Source organism: Lutra lutra, chromosome 6 (assembly GCF_902655055.1).
Source record: "Lutra lutra chromosome 6, mLutLut1.2, whole genome shotgun sequence".
Classification (NCBI taxonomy): domain Eukaryota; kingdom Metazoa; phylum Chordata; class Mammalia; order Carnivora; family Mustelidae; genus Lutra; species Lutra lutra.
In genome coordinates, this window is record NC_062283.1 from 149,173,013 (window position 1) to 149,193,174 (window position 20,162).

Consider the following 20,162-nt stretch of genomic DNA (forward strand, 5'->3'; position numbering starts at 1 on the left):
TCTTGCAATTAATTCTCGTTCCAGTTAGTTGTAAAATAATAAATACTATTTCTCATCATTAGCTAAGTCCTTACACGAATACGTATCTAATCCTCTCCTAAGGAACCTCAAAAACACTAGAATAGTGGAAGTGGGGGGGAGATATTATGCTGGACTTATGTTGATATGAAGACTGAGAAAGTAGAGGTAAGGGATATATGGCCAAATAACCCTCTTTCTTTCTCACTATAATTAATAGGAGCAGAGGTAAAGATTTCTCTTAAGGAGGTGTAGAGTACTAAATGGAAAGACCAAAGTAAATGAGCAGCACCAACCTGTGTATTAGAGAAATCAGTGTTGCTAGGCAGCTGAAGTTTACATCGTCTCATAATTTAAGACAGACTTTGACATACCAAGATGCCACCAGTCCCAAACAAGTCATAAAGTATTCATTTCACTTTTTAACATTTCAGCTTTTAACTTTATTGTGGGGGTAATCAAATCTGTTTTGTTCTTTTATTTTTTTCTTTAAGTTTGCTTATATGTATTTGAGAACGAACATGAATCACTTTTGGATATTACAGCTTATTCCTTCATGAAACCATTTATATATGTAGAGCTCAGTAGTAATTGATCTAATACTTAATAGATTCTGACGAATTTCTAGATGAGGATTTTGAAATTTAAAGTTGCTTCTAGTTATTTCAAGGAATATTATGACATTGGAAAAATAATTAAGTAATTTTAATTCAGTGTCATGAATTTAAAAAACTACAGATGCTCTCAAAATTTGGGAGAGTGGTAGGAAAAAAGGATCCACCACAAAATTTTTTAGAAGTTTACTTTTCATGTTACCCAAGGATTCTCTTCTTTCTAATGCTATATGCATTTGGCTCATAGTTAACTGTGTATTAATTATAACCTGAAAATAAATGAAGAGAGATAGTGACTCTGGAGATGGAGTAGTCTTATCTTGGAGTTCAGGGTTTTAAACTGGGTTGTTAATGAACTGATAGTATTACTTTTAGTTCGTGACCATGGTGTAACTCATTCAAGTCTGTGGTATTCTTGTTCTCCTTTTCATTTTCCTGGGATTGAAGGTAAGGTATTAAAAGACATCTCCCTGTGATGCACTTGGCCCGTGATAGAGCTGTAGTATGCTCATGTAAAGAAAGGTGTTGCTACTGTTTTCTCCCATGCACAACCGTTTTAATCTGAATGGGAAATCTGTCTAGGGACCCAGAGTACAGTAATTAGCAGTCTCTTCAGAGTGTCAGAGCAGAATTACTATTGTAATGGTTTAGCTGCAGGATAAAAGGATTGAATTTGGGTCTGCTTGTCTGCCAAACTAAAATGAGTTGCCATGGGAATTTTCAAATGTGAAAGGCGTTTACTTAAAGCAATTTGGCAGGTTTGAATAAACTCATAAATTACAGGTTTGAAAGGAGCCAGTCCTCGCTTCCTCTCATACAGGCAGGACTGTATAGAAGGCTGATAGCTTCTTAAGTTCTTAATGAGAATGAGTTGATCCATGCTCTCATGCAGTCGATCCACTTATTAAGGCTTGTTTATTCACTAAATATAGTACAGTAAGCACATTTAAGGAAAGGTATTTTGTTCCAGATCGGTGGAGGAAAAAGAAGATGAAAACTAGAGACATAAATTTTCCCTCCTAAGTTAAATATATCTTCAAATAACTCCCTTAAAATTATTGTTTTGTTTTAATAAGCACTGACCTGATATTAACTTTAATTTTTCTCAGTGCATGTAATAAATGTATATCTTTACACATGCTGCATTTGTCTTAAAAGTAAGATGAACATTTAAAGCTTTTTTGGAAAACAAGGTACTCAGACTTACAAGCTGGATTATTTAGTTTGCATGTAAATACTTTTCAGAGAGACCTTCAGTCTCTCATATCTTTCAAAAGAACTAGGTCTTAGTATAAATCACTTTTTAGTAGAAAATGCTCCTTCAAATGCCTATGGTGGTGAGCATCACTTAGGCTTGTATGACCTCTTGTCCTCAAGATATCAGTAATAATAATAGTTCTTGCATTAGTGTTTTATATCTGCCCTCCAGAAAAAAACTTAGTGAAATTTAAGTATTTAAAATTTTGAGACTAACATATTTTCACACAATAAATCAGGTCTTTGGGGTAGTCTCTGTTAACATTTTCAAGCTACTTTACTTTTGTAAGGAAGGAAAAAAATATGGTTGTTGCAAATCTTACTGCCCTGAAAATGTAGGTGGAGGTTTCAGTAATGTTTTACAAGGAGATACAGGTATGCAGAATGATTGTTTAATTCAAATAAGAAAGTACAAAATGAGTATTTTTTTAAGATACGACAAATATATTTTTGTTTATATAGTAGTCTTCTTAAATTATATTTACATATCAAAGTACTCTGATTAAAATCCTGTAGTTCTAAGATTACCATTGAGCCTTAATAAATTAATAAACCTTGACCCAGCGACAGAGAAGACTGTCAGAAATCTCATTTAAGTTTAGCCTACAGAGATCATTAGAGAAGTCCTTGTCAGAGATCTAAGACTGGAATCAGAGCGGCCTAACACACTGCATGCTCTCTGTGAGATGCTCTGATGCATCAGTCAGTGTGCACTGCTTTAGGAAACATGAGGGGGAGGTGCTTGCAGAAGATGAAATGTGGTTAACTGCTTCTTACAGAGAGGGACAACACTAAACAAAATTTAACTGGATTCCACATCAGTATCTTTCTATACCCTACCCCAGATTCTGCATTAGAGCAGCCACAGGGGCCTATTCCAACTAGAATTTTCACGAATAATTGAAAATACTGTATCTTTGGATAGCAATCCGTATGGACTGATTAAGAAGTGTGACATGGTAGAGGTTGTAGGACTTCGATCACAGTCATAGATCACTGAGGAGCTGTGTTGAAATCTCTTTACTGTCTGTCCAGCCATCATGTGTCTGGAAGTGGGTCGGCATTCCTTTAAATGAACAGGGGCCTTTTCCCCAAACTTGGAGCTGCTTGACAATAATAGTAAGATATGTCTTGTGTGTGTGAACAAACCCTCGGAAATAGAGTCTGCGAAAAACATCCTTTTTGTTATTACAAGGATTCATTAAAGAATGGCTTCCCTAACACAAGAAATGTGGTTGACAGTTTAGATAGCTTGTAACTCTAAATTTAAGGTGTTGCAAGTATAAAACAGATTCTTGGGGTAAGATAATAGGGTAGTATGTGTTTATTCTCTAGTAAATATTTTTGTAGTTTATATAAAAGTTCCTTTCATTTTAACCTTACATTCCATGCATCCCTCAGAATTTGCATGTTGAATTTATTATGTAACATTTTACACTTATTAGTACCTATGTCTTCTTAACTGTTAATGTTTCTATCCCATAACTAAAAACGCTGGCTGGGATAATGCATTTTAGTTGTTTGTTTGTTTGTTTTTCCTCCCTTACTAAATGTATGGTATTTTACACAGATATTCTAAAATTAATTTACTATATATTGATTTTTTTATTAAAGACATAAAATTATTTAATAGAAAAATAGGTGAATGATTTCTTGGTGTATCTTCTTTAGTTCAATTATTTTCATACATCCCTTTAATTTGTTTGCATGCCCTTCTGATGGTTGGTAAGTAGCATCATGTTCCTTATATATAGGTAAAGCATTTGTATTCCGTTCATTTTCTATTAATGCACATTGAAGTTGACTTGGCAAAAAAAAGTTAAGAAAATCAAATACCCTTTAATTAACTTGTATTTTTAAACCCTTATATCTAATTTTTTTGACAACACTTCAAATGTTTGAGTATTTTATGTAAGTAAAATTATTCAGATATTACCATTGTGAGATTTAATGGTATTTTAAAGAGTCAGATGAGTATTTTAATATAGTTTCAGGTAAACTTAATTTGGTAACTTGTCATAAATAGCTTGATTTTCTCCTGTGTTTTTGATAACTAAATTTTTAAAATTTGATTTCAGAAGTGACAGTAATAATAAGACTTCTCCTTTATGGGCATTACTCTGAAGCCTGTATTGCGTATTTGTAGAAGTAGACGGGTGTTTTATTCTTTTAATACCTTTGTGGGGAAAAAATTAATTTTTAATGTGTGCATCAAATATAAAATAATAGAGTGAGTTGTTTTTAAAGTTATGCCTTTAAAATGATATGACATCAACTTATTTTTGTTAAACCTCTTTGTAGAATGTATCTCTGAGCAAGTTAACAGACTCATGAATCAAGCTTTCTTCATATTTATCTTATGTATTTGCTTGTGAAGGATGGTAGTATACTCTTAAAGACTTTGATTACTGAATTTAGCATCTGTGGAATTACAACATACTTGTAGAGATTAAAAAACTCACTTAATGACTGTCAAAAGCAATTCACTCACAAACTTCTATTTGAGAGACTGCTATATACCAGCCTAGAAACCAAGACTTTGGTACATATGGAGATAAGAGATTTAGTAATATAAAAATGAGAGGAGGGCAAAATTAATTACTTATTTAGTCACTTGATGCTTGTTTTTCAGAAATGTCATGCTGTTACTGGAGGTAGATGCTTTCCAGAGTGATCTTTTTGCGCTCCAGTTTGTTCTTTCTGGGCATTCTCATCCGTAATCTATCTCCAGGGACCACTGCCATCGTGATCGTTCTTCAGTATGCTTCTCATCTCAGCCCCGCAGCTCCCGAATTCATTCAGCACCTCCTTTGGATGATTTATACGATCTCAAACATAACCCTTCCCAAACTAACATCACATCCTTCCCTGCCCTCCTCGTGCAGCATTTCCTCCATTGTTTTCTCTTTGTGAATGACAGCCCTTGCCTACGAGTCATACATCCTTAACTGCACCACTGTTTCCCCTCTGCTCCTGCTCTTTCCCATCCATTTCATCCAGTTCTGATTTCTTCCTCTTAGTAGCACCTGGCTCTTCATTTCCGTGCTCGCTATTGTACTAGGTCAATTGGTGCTCCTTCCTAGTTGCAGCCAGTTACCTTTTTTATTTTTATTTTTTTAAAGATTTTACTTATTTGACAGCACAAGCAGGGGGAGCACCAGGCAGAGGGAGAAGGGAGAAGGATGCTCCCTGCTGAGCAGAGAGCCTGATGTGGAGCTCGATCTCAGGCTCCTGGGATCATGACCTGAGCCAAAAGCAGACACTTAACCAACTGAGCCACCCTGGTACCCCCAGAGTTATCTTTTCAGTATATATTTGAAGTATCATCAGGTTTCCTATTTCACATTTTCATGGCTTTCTGTCCTTGCCTGGTAAAATGCAAACTAGTTAGCACAGCATTTGTAGCCCATCTTCACCTGGTGCATATCTACCTTTCCAGATTTGTTTCATGTTATTTCTTCCTTACCCTCCCCCAATATAAAATACCTTGCAATTCCCAGAACACCCTTGTTTATTTGTTTAGCAGTAGAAACTAAGATGGGAAAAGGCCTGGCAGAAGCCACAAGAAAGATTTCTCCTAGTATACCAGCATTTAGAATAATTTAAAATTGCCAGTGAAACACTAGCAAATAGGAAATGTGTTCTCTAAAAATACTACATAGTATTTGTCAAATTTTTTACATGACTGTATATTAACAGGTAGTGGTGTTTTGCTTTGTTATTCATAACTTCTTAAAGAAAAGTTCTGTTTTAATTTAACACCCTACTGTTTTAACCATCTGCTTGTATTCATTGAACAAATATTTATTAGTGTATCATATATACTGGGAACATACTAGTATAGTTTTTTGTTATTGTTATGAAATTAAAATATTGAGTCTGTTCCGCAACAAATGAAGAAGTATGTTCCTTATTATATGCAATCAAAACATGGTTTGTAAACATCTTTTGATTTATAAAGTTTTTCATGGGAAATTTAGGAGTTTGAAACTCACATTAATAAAGCTGTTTTTTCCTATAGGAATTTCAGTAAGCAGAAATTTTTGAAAAAGCTATAAATCCAGTACTATAAAACCAAATTCTAATAGGATAAATCCAGAGTTGAATTGCTTCTAACTCTGGAATCAGAGGTAATGCCTTTCTTTATATCACCAGCAAATTGTTTCTTAAATCTTAATGCCAAATATTTAAAGCACCAACCATCCCATCAAAAAGCTGCTTACCTGTGGAACATCAGTGACATTTCAGCTAATAGTGGCTAGGCAATGAATATGTTGTTCTCTGATTTATTGCTTTCTAATTCCATTACTTATCATGAAAACTTGTCTGTTAGAAAAATACCTGTGTTTGTATGTTGATGCTGGTGGTAAGAATTATGCCACCACTCCTAATCATCATACAGTACTGAAGTACTAGAACTTGCCAAAGCAGAAGACTGTTTCTACTGTGGTTTAAAAACCAAGTAGTGAGTGTTAGATTTGGTAATGATTATAGTTATAAGCCAATTAAAATGTCCTCCAACCATGCAACTTAATATTTTTAAGGTGTTCCTAAATTTATTTATTTATTTATTTAACAGCATTTGACATTTGACAGCAATCACAAGTAGGCAGAGAGGCAGGCAGAGAGAGGGGGAAACAGGCTCCCCGCTGAGCAGAGAGCCCAAGTTGGGGCTCAATCCCAGGACCCTGGGATCATGACCTGAGCCGAAGGCAGAGGCTTCATTCAACCCACTGAGCCACCCAGGCACCCTAGTGTTCCTAAATTTAAAAAATGCATTACAGCAGTTTCTAAAGTATCCTTCTGTTAACAAACCCCATTTTAGCTACTAATTTTTATAAATTTGAAGTATTTTCAGTAAAAGATCTGTCACTGGAATGCAAAATATTTAAGAGTTTGCTGATTTTGGGCTGCCTGGGTGGCTCAGTGGGTTAAGCCTCTGCCTTCGGCTCAGGTCATGATCTCAGGGTCCTGGGATCAAGTCCCGCATCGGGCTCTCTGCTGGGCGGGGAGCCTGCTTCCTCCCCCCGCCCTCTACTTGTGATCTCTCTCTATCAAATAAATAAAATCTTTAAAAAAAAAAAAAAAAAGAGTAACTCAACAATTTAAAAAAAAAAGAGTTTGCTGATTTTATATATGTTGGATATTCTCTGATACAAAGAAACTGTGAAAGTACAAGTAACTTTTAAAAACTATACATACAGTTATGTATACATCGTACTTTTTACACACACACATATATATGTTCATATGTATATAAAATACATAAAAGCAGTAAGAAGCATTAAAACAGTCAAAGTACAAGCAATACTTGTACTCTGTGATCTTTGTGGTTACTGGTCTAGCTTGTCAGGTGAGAGCCACCAGGCACAGAGAGAGATCATCGTTTTACCATGCACACAGCTTTTTAGTGAACTCTAGCATATTAATACAATCTTGGCAGTTACTCCGTTTTCATGGGGAAATAAAAGTGGGAAAATCACAGCTCTTCCTGGAAGATGCCTGGGAAAAAGCCCAATTTGAGCTTCCATTTAAGGAATCAGTGACATTGTTCCCTTTTGGTTAGCAATTATTTTGTTTGAGTTTTTCTTTTTCTTTTCTTTCTTTTTTTTTTTTTAAATAAAACAAGTTATTGAAAAGGTCATAAAATGAATACCCATACCTTTGTAACCATGGACATTGCAAAAGCCTTTTCAGGACACAGTTTAATAGGGTATGCAGCCTCTGGCATGAAGTGGTGGAGTAAATGAATAAATGCAGTTCTTCTTAGTTTATTCCAAAGAGGTAATCCCCAATCAGGAAAGTAATTTATAACAGTATTCTTCATAAAAGCAAAAAATTAATGTAAGGCAATGGGGAACTATTAAACTGTGGTTTAGACTTAAAATATCATGAATATTTCGAATATTGTGCTGCCACGCCCCCCTTCCCACACACACACGCACCATTGGTTCGACCCTCTAACCATCTCATACTTCTGTTCTCATTTCTCCATCCCCATTGGAATTATCTCAGTTCAGAATATCATTATGTGTTGCCTGGATTAGAAACATATAATCTCTGCTTTATCTGTATGATCTTCCTGCCTGTCTTAGTCTTACCTTTCCAGATATTCTCTACACTGGAGCTAAAGTAGTGCTTCTAAAAATAGAAGTTTAATCATGATTTTCCTTAGGTTAAGACACTCTAGTGAGTTTGAATTACTCCACAGAGTATGCCCTTGCTTGAGCACGGCCTGCAGACTGTTACCACATTATCAGCCTTACTGATCTCACTCCTCTTGATTCTAGATTTTTGAACGTGTTCTCTCTCTTCCTTGGAACCACCTTCACTTTAACTCTTACTCACCTGTGTGTCTGACATTGTATATTACTTTAACATGTAAATATCCCAGAGCCTTCCCTATCCGGTTGATCATGACCCCAAACTTAGTTTGACATCCTTGTTGTATGTTCCTGGAAACTCCATATCAGTTTGTTTTAACTGCTTAATTGTCTATATCCAACTCCATCTTCCCTGATACAAATTTCCAAGAGCGCAGTCTTTGTTAGTTAAAACCTCTCCTAGAGATATAATCATTTTTTAGAGATTTAAGGACTATGATGTAAAGACTTTTCATAGAATATTTCATAAAAATAGTAGGATAAAAAATTATATATCAACTATAAAGGATAAATTCAGTTTATAATAAAATCTAGATGGGAATAAAGCCATTAAGGCTCCCTTGAGTAGTAGCTTATATGTAAATTTTAAAATACAATTTTAGGGACTCCTGGGTGCCTCAGTTGGTTAAGCGTCCATCTGGTGATTTCGGCTCAGGTCATGAATTTATTGGTTATGAGACCTAGCCTCACCTCTGGATCCTTGCTCAGCAGGGAATCTGCTTGAGATTCTCTCCCTCTTAAACACACACACACAAACACAAGTGCTCTCTCTCTTGCTCTCAAATAATCTTTAAAATACAGTTTTAAAGTTAATACAGAGGCACCTAGATTTGGAAAGAAAATATTTAAGTCCATTGGTTTGTGAGGCCAGATCATTTAACAGCATTTCCTGCTTTCGTTCCCTGGATACCTCCTACTAAATAGCTAAGGGCCTGCCCTTGGTAGCTTAAGACTTTGTCAGTGTTTTCAACGCCCTTGGTGTGGTATATCATTCATACCTTCTTCAAAATACATCGGTTTGGTATATACGTAAAGAAACCTGTTGAGGCAGTTGACACCCTTACTTACTGGAACTCATCAAGTCTCAAAGGGAAATCGTTGGCAGCCTGAATATACCTGGCCCCTTCCCAGTGCGCATATCCACATTCTGTGCAGGGTAAACGATTCATTCACCCAAGGCTTGAGGTCACACTACACAGCCGTCATTATGAAAGAAATTTCATCTTGGTTTTTAAACCCTTGGTTTTTTTTGTTTGTTTGTTTGTTTTTAAGATTTTATTTCTTTATTTGAGAGAGCGCGTGAGAGGCAAGAAGGTCAGAGGGAGAAGCAGACTCCCTGTGGAGCTGGGACCCCAATGTGGGACTTGATCCCGGGATTCTGGGATCGTGACCTGAGCTGAAGGCAGTTGCTTAACCAACTGAGCCACGCAGGCACCCTAAACCCTTGATTTTTTTTTTTTAAGATTATTTATTTATTTATTTGACAGAAATCAGAAGTAGGCAGAGAGGCAAGGCAGGCAGAGAGAGAGGAGGAAGCAGTTTCCCTGCTGAGCAGAGAGTCTGATGCGGGGCTCGATCCCAGGACCCTGGGATCATGACCTGAGCCGAAGGCAGAGGCTTTAACCCACTGAGCCACCCAGGTGCCCCTAAACCCTTGATTTTTAAAATGCTTTCCAACATTGAACATACTCTCATCATTTTTAAATTTTTGTTTCTCTGGATAGTTGTATATTACTAGTTTATAGGCTAATTATTGTTACACTTACTGGCTATCGTGTGCTTTTTTAAATATTTATAAAACATCTCAAAATACAAGGTAAGCATGGGAGCCACAAAGAATACAAGAATACCCAAAAACCAAATGCTCATGCGTTATCAGCTTGCTTAAGGAGACTGCTTTGTTAACTGTGAAAGTTAATAAGGTTCAGAGTTCTTTTTTTTTTTTTTTCAAGATTTTATTTATTTATTTGACAGAGATCACAAGTAGGCAGAGAGGCAGGCAGAGAGAGAGAGGAGGAAGCAGGCTCCCTGCCAAGCGGAGAGCCCGATGTGGGGCTCGATCCCAGGACCCTGGGACCACGACCTGAGCTCTGAAGGCAGAGGCCTTAACCCACTGAGCCACCCAGGCACCCCAGGTTCAGAGTTCTTAAGTAGAGGACTTGAGAGGACTTCTTATATTGCCTTCTTCTAAAATAATATCTGGTATACTCCAGAATAACAGCTGTTTTTCTCATAAATTACTCCTGCAGTAGAGGAAAAATTTCTAAAGTTTTAGTTCAAAATTAATTCCTGTTCCTAATTGTCAACTCCTATACTTAACTTTCCCTGATTTATTTTATGCCTACTTTAAAATGTGGTTTTTAGGTTGCTATATAGCTAAACCTACTTAAGAAATGAAGGAGTATTTGCAGTTTATTTCAGAAGTACATTCTTCTTCATCCCTAAAGAAATGTGTTACTTACGTTCCACATTTTATTATTATTTTATTCTGCAAGTTTGGCCACCCGTACTTGGCTTCCTAGCTGTGGGATAGCTAAGCAAAAGAAGCATTCAAGTGCTTTACTAACATAGTGGCACAAACTCCTGTCTTATGTTAAATTTTACCCTAACGTACAATCAGTGGGAGAGATAACACCTGTGTTATAGACCTTACAGGTTGTTAAGAAGGTTAAATCAGATAAGAATGACTAAATTCTTTAAAAATTATAAACACTTGAAATAAAGGCTTATTTGAATCCCAGAAACAAGAGACCTTTAAAAAAAATGAGATAACAAGAGACCTTTTAAAAAAAAAAGAGATATTTAATTAGCTTAATAATTTTTTTTCCTCTGGCCAACGAAAGATAGATAAGAAGAGTCTCAATCTCAGAACAAAAATTTTAGGGCAAAACTTAAATCTTATTTGTCTTCATTGCAGTTATGATGCATCATAGAGGTCAAATGCTACCAGGTGATACTTGAAGAAATTCCCTGCCTTTTTTCCTTCCCTGCTTTGTCTCCCTTGGCCTTATGTTGAGGTTCAAAGTTTTAGTCAGCTGTTTACAGGGAAGATACCCCTTTAGATATCTTAAAGAATAGTAAAGGACAAAAGTTAAGGTGTGAAGCAACCAAAATTAATGGCCCCAGTGCCACCGTAATGACTAGATCCAAAAGTAGTTTGTGTATAAGTGAAACTAGCAACAGTGACCTGCCGTTGCTCCGAGGACAGGGCAGCTTTCCGCCTCTCCTCTCAACTTAGAGGTCATTACACTGCACTTAATGGCTCAGAAATCGCATCCGTGTGTCCTAGTGCCTCTAGGTTACTTTGAAGAATCCCTGTAGTAGTTGACATCATATATAGTAGCACTACCTGGAAATCTTTCAAGACCATGATTAACAGTTTTGTTTGTTTGTTTGTTTTTAAGATTTTATTTGTCAGAGAGAGGAGAGAGAGCACACGGGCAGGCAGAGTGGCGGTCGAGGTGGAGAGAGAGCAGGCTCCCTGTTGAGGAAAGAGCCCGATGCTCTTTCCCAGGACCCCGGGATCATAACCTGAGCGGAAGGCAGAGGCTCATCTGACTAAGACCCCCAGGCATCCCTAACAGTTTTATCATAGATACTTAGGGGTGAGCTTCGTTCTCTGTTAACCCACTAACAGTGTAGGTAACATTTTGCCTTTGTACTCTGGATGCTTTTTAGACAGATTCGTAGTTATCTGTAGATCCTTGAAACGGTTCGTGGTCCTTTCCCCATAGTTTTTTGTTTGGACTTCAGCTACACCCTGTGTAAACTTCTTCATAGCAGCTGTTGCACTTTTTTGAACTTGCTTTCCTTTCCTATTTCTATCCAAACCAGACTATCAGTCTTAAATACAAGGGCCACATCTAGTTCTTTACATACCTAGACTAGTGATTGGTCTTTAGTATGTAGTGAGTATTTTGTTAAAAAGAAAATAAATTACTTTTCCTTCCTGTAGACTAATTGCTTAATCTGGATCCATGTGGGTTTAATGTGTTATTACTTCTAGAACTTGTTGTCAGGCATTTGTTATGATATCTACAAGGGTCTACTCACTCCCTACCACCGCTGCCACTGCATGTATACTTTGCAAATTTTTTCCTCCTTTTCCCATATACCTCCCACAGCCAGTCCATTTTTAGATCATCATCGTTTTCAGGTACCTGCTCTTTATCTTCTGTAGAGTCAGGCTCTCCTAAGCTCACAGTTTGTAATCATATGCTCTTCCTTTTATTGCCCCAGCCATATAGTCTGAAAGTATTTACCTAAAATGATCTATTTCAGAGGGCTTTTTTCCCTATAAGATAATTTTGTGGCTTTGCTGATACCAGTGTAGTGTATAGCCCAAGGTATGGATCATATAAATCTTTCAGAAGTTTGTCATTCCTATTAAGCTTACCGTAAAGAATAAAATCTCAAATTATGTCATACTGTGTTTCACATAAAAGAAATAAATGCTTATTATGATAAAACTTTTCTGAGATCGTTAGTGCTTTTAATAGATCTGTTTATGCCTTGTTGAGAAAAGAACACATTATCTTCAAAGTTTAAAAAAAAAAAAAGTATTCATTGGAGGCACCTGGAGACCCCAGTTGGTAGAGCATCTGACTTTTGGTTTGGCTCAGGTCATGATCTTAGGGTGCTCAGGGTGGTGGGGGGGGCGGGGGCAGGGAGTGGGCTTGAGATTCTTTAGCTCTGCCCCTCCCCCCGCACATGCATGCTCTTTTCTCTAAAATAAATAAAATTTTTAAAAAGTTACTTTTTAAATATAGTTTAATAAAATTTATGCAGCAGTGTTTGTGTGTGTGTGTGTGTGTGTTTAAACCTTTCAAGCTTTTCTGGCTAAGGAAAGTGCCTCGTGCGTCTTCCTCTCTATCTTGCTTTATTTTTGGTAAGTCGTTGCTGCTAAACCAGGTATTACGATTAAGTGGAAGTTTGTGGGATAATGAATGTAATGGCAAATAGTGTAAGATACGCCAAGATTTTTCTTCCCTTACTGTGTCTGTAACATTTTGACCTACGAATTTTTCAACAAAACAGTAAGATTGTCTTCGCATATCATTGGAAGTGGGGGCTTACACATTACCTTTTAGTAATCGGACTGTATTGCCAAGGTGAAGCGATGGTGCTGATGTGCCTTTGCCTCTCCACCTAAGCATGGAGTTCTGATACATGTTTGCAGTGTTGGGTTTCTGTACGGTTCTGGGAATTTCTCTCATGCTCTTCAGTTGGTGAACATCATTCTTTTTGTGTTGGACTTAGCATAGTATCTGTATCATAGTAGGTGCTCATTAGTCATCTCTTAACTAAACATTGAAGATTGGGAAAAGAAAGGAAGGTGGAATCAAGCAACTTTTAAATCTGAAGAAATAATAGATCATCATAGAGTCCACATAAATTTTTGACACAAAATGAAGTTGGTGATTTAAAAGAAATTGGTGTGGCCATAAAGGCCAGTCTGGGAAGTTCAGGCCCTATGAAGTAGTAGTAATGGGGAGCCACTTCCTTGTATCAGGAAAACAAAAGCCAAACTAGGTTTTCCAGTGGAGAGAATTAATGAATTAATTGGTTAAGCATGTGCTGAAAACTACAAAAGGAGCAGGCGTAATACAGATTGAGCAACTATAGGCAGCAGCTCTTCCCCCAGGGCTGGGAGAGAAAAGAGAGAGATTGGTACTGTTGTTTGACCTTAGGCGCTGTGAGAAAGTTCTGTGCAGAGGTGGAACTTGGCTGATACGGGAAGCGCAGTAGCTCAGAGGAGTAGATAAACTGTTTGGCTGGTGCTGTTCCTCATGGGTGACAGAAGAAAGCTTGTTCTAGAAGTGCTGGGAAGGAAGTGTGGAGCCTGAGAACATCTGGCACGGGAAGGAGCATCCCTTCTCCCCTCCATGGTTCTTCCGTCTTGCTTAAATGCCCTCTACTGTGCATCTCACTTGTGAGAGCCTACCAGAACCAGCTTGCAAAGAAGAGAGAGTACTATCAAGAGTCCTAAACCCACTGTTAAAAGTATAGAGCCGGTCAGTTTGAAACTTAATAATCTTCATAATCTAGGAGAAAAATATTATAAAATAGGGTGGGAGGTTAATTTTTCTACTAGCGTTATGGGATGAGTTTGAGTAAATAGTCGGAGATTTACATTAAGCTCTGTACCTCACATCTCCACTTGGCTATTTAAAGAGCTAAGGTATTAGCATTTTCAAACTTAATATTTCCAAACAGAGCTCTTGATTTCGTTTCCCTCAGCCTTTCCCTTTATTAAATGGAGCCACCATCTACTTGATTGCTTAATCCACAAACCTGAACATTATTCTTTAATGTCTCCTTTCTCTCACTTGTTACATCCAACTAGCTATCAAGTCCTTTTGAATTATTTTTGTCCATCTGTTACTACTTCCACGCCAGTCCGGTACATTTTCTGTCACTGGGGCTGAGGTCAAGCTCCTCATTACTGGTCTCTCTCTAATCGTACTCAAGCCCCAAACAATCCATTCACAAAATAACAGAATATGCCTTTAAAGACAGATTCTGTTCTGTCTCTCCTGTATAAAATCCTCTGTTTAGCTTTAAGTCAGTTATGTTCTTTGTCAAATTTTCTTTAGCTGTGAGACCAGATACAAGTAATGATTGGTATGAAAATTTTTTTAAACTTTTGTCACTCTCCATTTTCTCTTTTTTCTTACTAATTTCTTGTTCAGCTAAGTGAATTAGTCATGTACTTTTTCTTTTATGTTTAGAAAACTGTTTCTACTCACGTATGTTCTTCTTAAGATTTTATTGAGAGAGAGAGAGAGAGAGAGAGCACAAGCAGGAGGAGGGGCAGAGGAAGGAGGGAGAAGCTGACTTCCCACTGAGCTCAATGTGGGGCTCCATCCCAGGACCTGGGAATTATGACCTGAGCCAACTGACGCTCAACCAACTGAGCCACCTCGGCGTCTCACCACTCATTATTTTAAATTTATAGAAAAGAATCAAATTTTTTAATGTCAGTGAGCAAGTTCACGTTTGCAAGGCATTGGGAGCTATAAGAAGACTGTTTTAATTGGTTAATGGTTAATTTATGGTTATAAGTCACATGAGAAATTTCCTGAAAGCTACATGAAAAATAGAAAAAATGAGATAGTACATGGCTATATAGGATTGAGTATCCCAAAAGAAGCAACATAGATTTAGGAAAATGATACCCATTATGTGTGGGTGTGATTAGGAAAAAAACCACTCTGGAGGGAACAGTCATCTGGGCTATCAAAAGAAGTATGCAGAGGATGCTTCTAGATAGGCTCTTGTCTTCGTTGGGGGCAAAAAAGCACAAGCAGGCTTCTAGGAACAGTGGGAAGACGATTTTAGCTAATGCAAAATATTTGCAAATGAGGCTGCTTATAGACAGACGTTAAGTGCCTTGATTGCTAAGCTGGAGAGTTTAGGCTTTTCTTATAGGAAAATTATTTTACTAATCACGTTTTAATGATTTGGAAATATTCATACATTTGCTTCACTTCTCTTTTGTAATTAATTACATTATTGTAGTGGAGTTTAATGTGTACTTTATAACTTTAAAGCTGCCAAATAAACATGGTTTTCTTAATTTCTTACTTGAGGTCTTCGATGAATCCAAAGGATAATTCCACTTAAAGGCACTGCACCGAGGAGAGGGTATGATAAGGAGTTTAGATGGAGTGTGCTGGGTTAGAAGGCAGTTTGACAGTGTGACCATATGCGACATTAGATAAGCTGCCTAACCTGTCTAGGCCTCGGGGATAACACAGTACCAGTGCCACAGAAGTGTTCTAAAGTGTAAATGTTTAGATGATGAAAATCTGATATCTAGCTTTAATAAGATAGAGCAGTGTATAAGTTGTTCTACTTTAAAATGCTAAGACCTCTGCATTCTCAGTCTAGTATTAACCATGACCTATTTCTGTCACTTTAACATAGCTGTTAAATATAGCCGGTAACGTAGCTGTAAATTATTATAATATTATTACAATAGATATAGAGTATGATAGATAATTATGCATAGATGATTTATACACATTCATAATCTGTCTTCCCTAATTGTAAACCCCCAAGAAGTTCAGAAAAGAAAAATAATCTGTCTTTATCCTACTTAGTGTGTTATTTTTATGTTTGTCACAGCTTGGATTATTGCAGTATTCCTCCAGACCCAAGGGGGTGTTATGTAATCCTTGGTATGATACCTTTATACATATCTGAAAAATTCTCAAAATACTTAGGATGCCACAGGTTTTAGACATGGGACAGTGGACCTGTAGAAAAGTTAGCAGGTGTTTGTTATATTTTTTAAACTTCTGCATTTCAAAGGTACGTTATTCCTGATGTTTCAGTCACCTCTACATAATGCTTTTCATATAGAAAATGTGAGAGAAGTATTCATTTATCCTGTGACCCAGTAATTCCACGTCTAGGTGTGTGTTCGGAAAATGGAGCGGAAAAACTACATTCACAAAAATATCTTACATGAGAATTTTCACAGTGGCTTTATGCACAATATCCAAAAGCATTCCGGTGGCCATAGCAGAAGAGTGGCTAAATAAATGGAGTACAACTCAGCTGTCCAAACAGGTATGCCACTGCCCCGTGCAGCAGCGCGGAAGAGTTTCGTGAATAATGCCGAGTGAAAGAAGCCGGGGCGCACGAAGTGTATGTACTCTGTGATTCCATTACATGGGATCCTGGAATAGGAAAACTAAACTGGTGACAGAAATCAGATTGGGGGTTTCCAGGAGTAGGGTGGGGAGGATCTTAACGTGTGAAGAGGCACAGTGGAACTTTGAGTTGATCGAACCATCCTGTGGCTTGATGTGCATTCATCAAAACTGACTGAAGGTTGCCCTTAAGATCTCAGGATTCCACTGCATATAAATTATGTCTCGGATTTCAAAATACAGAGCAAATGACAAATAAGAATTTGTAAAGTTCTAGATGAACACTTTGATTCAGCATTATAAAATACCCTTCTACAACCTGAGGTTTGGTTGTTCAAGAGCAGCCTCTTTTGTTACGGAAGGAGAAGTCGGCGTTCCGTCTCTGTGGAGGTGTTTGTTCTTGTGCAAGTTCTACAGAAATGCCTTTTGAGACCTCTGGAGTTGAGATGTATGATTTCAGGATGCCTTGTTTGATCAGCTTTTATCTTTGAGAGAAGAGGAAGCATCAAATAAACTCGTGATATGAAGCCTGAGTCGCAGAAGCTCTAGAGCCTCCAGGACTATAGAAAAACTCAGGAGAAATTACCTAAGAAACCAGCACATTTTCTTATCTGAAGTTCTGTTGGAAAGAGAGATGGCATACCCCTTCAGCAGCATTCAGGCAGGAATATGATGTCAAGTTTCACTGGCAAAACCAGGACAAGAGGGTTTAACTAACCACTTCTCTGTTAGAGTAATTCTCTAATGAACTCTGTGGACTCCTGAGACACAGCATCATGCTCTGTGCATACAGAATGGCGGGCGAGGTGGGGAGCAGTGATGAAGATGCCAGAGTGAAACTAATTCTGGAGTGAGACCACCATGTTTAAATTCCAGCTTCCGAACTCAATTTTGTGCTCTGCTAGGAGGTGTTAGTGTAGCCCGCCGTAATGCGATGTAATCAGTGTGCATACCGTAATTCATAACTTGTGAATCTTAGTGGCCTCCAGTGAGGTCATTGTGGCAGAGTCCATTGCGGCTGCCTAGGGAAAGCTGTGCTGCTCTCCTTTTGCGTGGGCGAAGGGGAGGTCTGTGACCCTACATCTGTTTTTCGGTGTCCTGCACCCTGTAAAAGGTCAATACGTACATGCAGGAACCTTGATGTGCACACATGTGTGTCTTCCATCATCTTTCTCTTTGGCTTTCTCCTCTGTTTTAATACTGCATCACCAGCTAATGAGTGTGGTTAAATTGTTATCCAAAAAAACAGTTGGGTGAAAACATGCATTCCAGTCCCTCTTCCCTCTGCAGCACTCTCTGAGACAATAGGTCACATAACTTCTTCCATCTTTATTTCTCTTATTTGGTCACGTTTTCAAACACGTACCATTGTTTCACTGTTGAAAGTGATGAAGGAATACCTATTGCTTTTCTTTTTTTTTTTAAATGTAGAGTATAATTTATATGTTTCTGATACTCCGTTACTATGTATAGACTTAAATTTGAAATGATTTGATGAGATTTAAATATCACTAGCTTTCAGGGAACAAGTTTAAGGAGTTTGGGTTAGATAATGGATTGCTAATTTGTCCCTTTTGCTGATGCTTTTCTTACCATTAACAAGTAATTGCTATGGCTTTCAAAGAAATCCTGTTAATTTTTTCTCTATCATCGTTGTACAAGTTCATAGGGGTCAAGGAATAGTAATTCCACGAGCGTTCAAGTCTCCTCTGTTTTTTCCTACAAAGTAGGTTTTTGAAAAGTTGGCAGTGACACCTTAAACTTTATCTTTGTGATGTTTTCATTCATCTTTTTAATTCTTTGTGGTTTGTTAAAAGCTAATTTAGCAGTTCTGTTTACTATAAATAATAGTACCCTTTTTGCTGCTGTAGTGCCCAGGACAGTTTTGTGTATCATTGACAGTTGCAGCAGGTAGGGAGGACAGAGAAGCTTGTCATCTGGTCCTGCTCCTTTCTGAATCAGGTCAGAAAAAAGTGTCATTGGGTTACTTTGTTTTTAAATATTAAGTACCGAGGATTAGATACTGCATAATACATGTGAGTAGTACATAGTTCCACTGTCTTCCAGCACCATCTTCAGGAATGAACCTTGGTAAATGGACCTTCATCTACTGCTTTCTTTTGCTGTACCTAATGCTTACCCTATAGGATTTAGACATTTGAGATTTGGAAATAAAGTTAAAAGATTTTTCGTACCAATCATTTAGAAATACTAGCAAAAATAACTTGTGGGACAGGGTGAATGGGAATATAGGCAGTGATAAATAAGAAATAGGCTCTGTTCTCAAGGAACTTACTTTGGTGGTGGTGATGTACATGAAACTATAAATCAAGGTAGAAACAGTATAATCTAAGGAGGACCCTTTGAGGAGGTGACATTTAGGTTGGGAGTTTGCAGAGATTAGGTAGGATTTAGAAGGAGGGTAGAGTGGAATGCAGAGGAGCATTCAAGATAGGGGAAATAGAAATATGCACAGAGATGCATAACAGGGAGTGATTTGATTTATGGTAGAAGAAAGGTGTAAAAAATAGTGGAAAACGAATTGCTTTACCTTGAGAAGATAATTTGGGCCCAGATCCACAGATAGCTTAAATGGTTTATATTTTTAGATAGCAAGAAACTAAGAAGGGTTTAAGACATAAAAATGTTAAGGAACATTAAGAAGAAAAGTTGTGCTTTGTGCAGTTAATCTTACCCTTGTATAGATTGATTGGAGAAGAGACACCATTAACATAATACTGTGGTAGTTTTGGTAATACACCAGTAGTGACCAGAACAGGGGTGACAACCTCGACAGAAAGGGTGGGGCAAGTCCAAGGTAAACGGGATGGCCAAACATTTTGATGGTCAGAGACAATCCTGGTATTTAAAGCCTGTCACTGTCACATAGTTGTTAAGAGCTTTTACTTTTAAATGTCTCAGGGGTTAGACAGTGTACCATACGGTGGCCCTAAAGATAGATTTGCTTTAGAATGATGATAGTATTTACTAATTGAGAGGAGACAGAAATGTTGGCATAAGAGAGCAGAATATATATTCAAATTTTAGAAATTCTTATGATTGTGATTTTATTAAAGTTTCCTTTTTGGAAAATTAAACAGAATTCTCATATGTGAATACCACCATCATATATTACATGTTTAAAATCCCAGTTTGGTGGGGGCTGGGGAGGGGGTTGCGTGTTTTTTTTGGTGCATTGTTGGTGGTTCCCCCCCCCCTTTAATGAGCACATTGAGTTTCTGAATGTGCTACAAAATGATGGTTAAGAGATTAAATACACTACATTTAATCTTGACTAACATTGACTCCATTTAGCTAAGCTTTGGGGGAACTTTAATAAATCAGTGTAGTTTACGTAAAAAATGTCCACACGGAAATGTAGCTAGGGGCGGTTGAGGGTATTCTGGGTATCAGTATGTCAGCATCTTTTGGTTCTGTGGTCCCCCCTA

The 20,162-nt window shown here is 37.5% G+C and overlaps 1 protein-coding gene across 7 annotated transcripts in view; it reads left to right on the plus strand.

Moving 5' to 3' along the window:
* The window catches only part of QKI (QKI, KH domain containing RNA binding), a 159,242-nt gene that overhangs the window by 127,239 nt on the left and 11,841 nt on the right, over positions 1-20,162 (plus strand). The window lies entirely within an intron of this gene.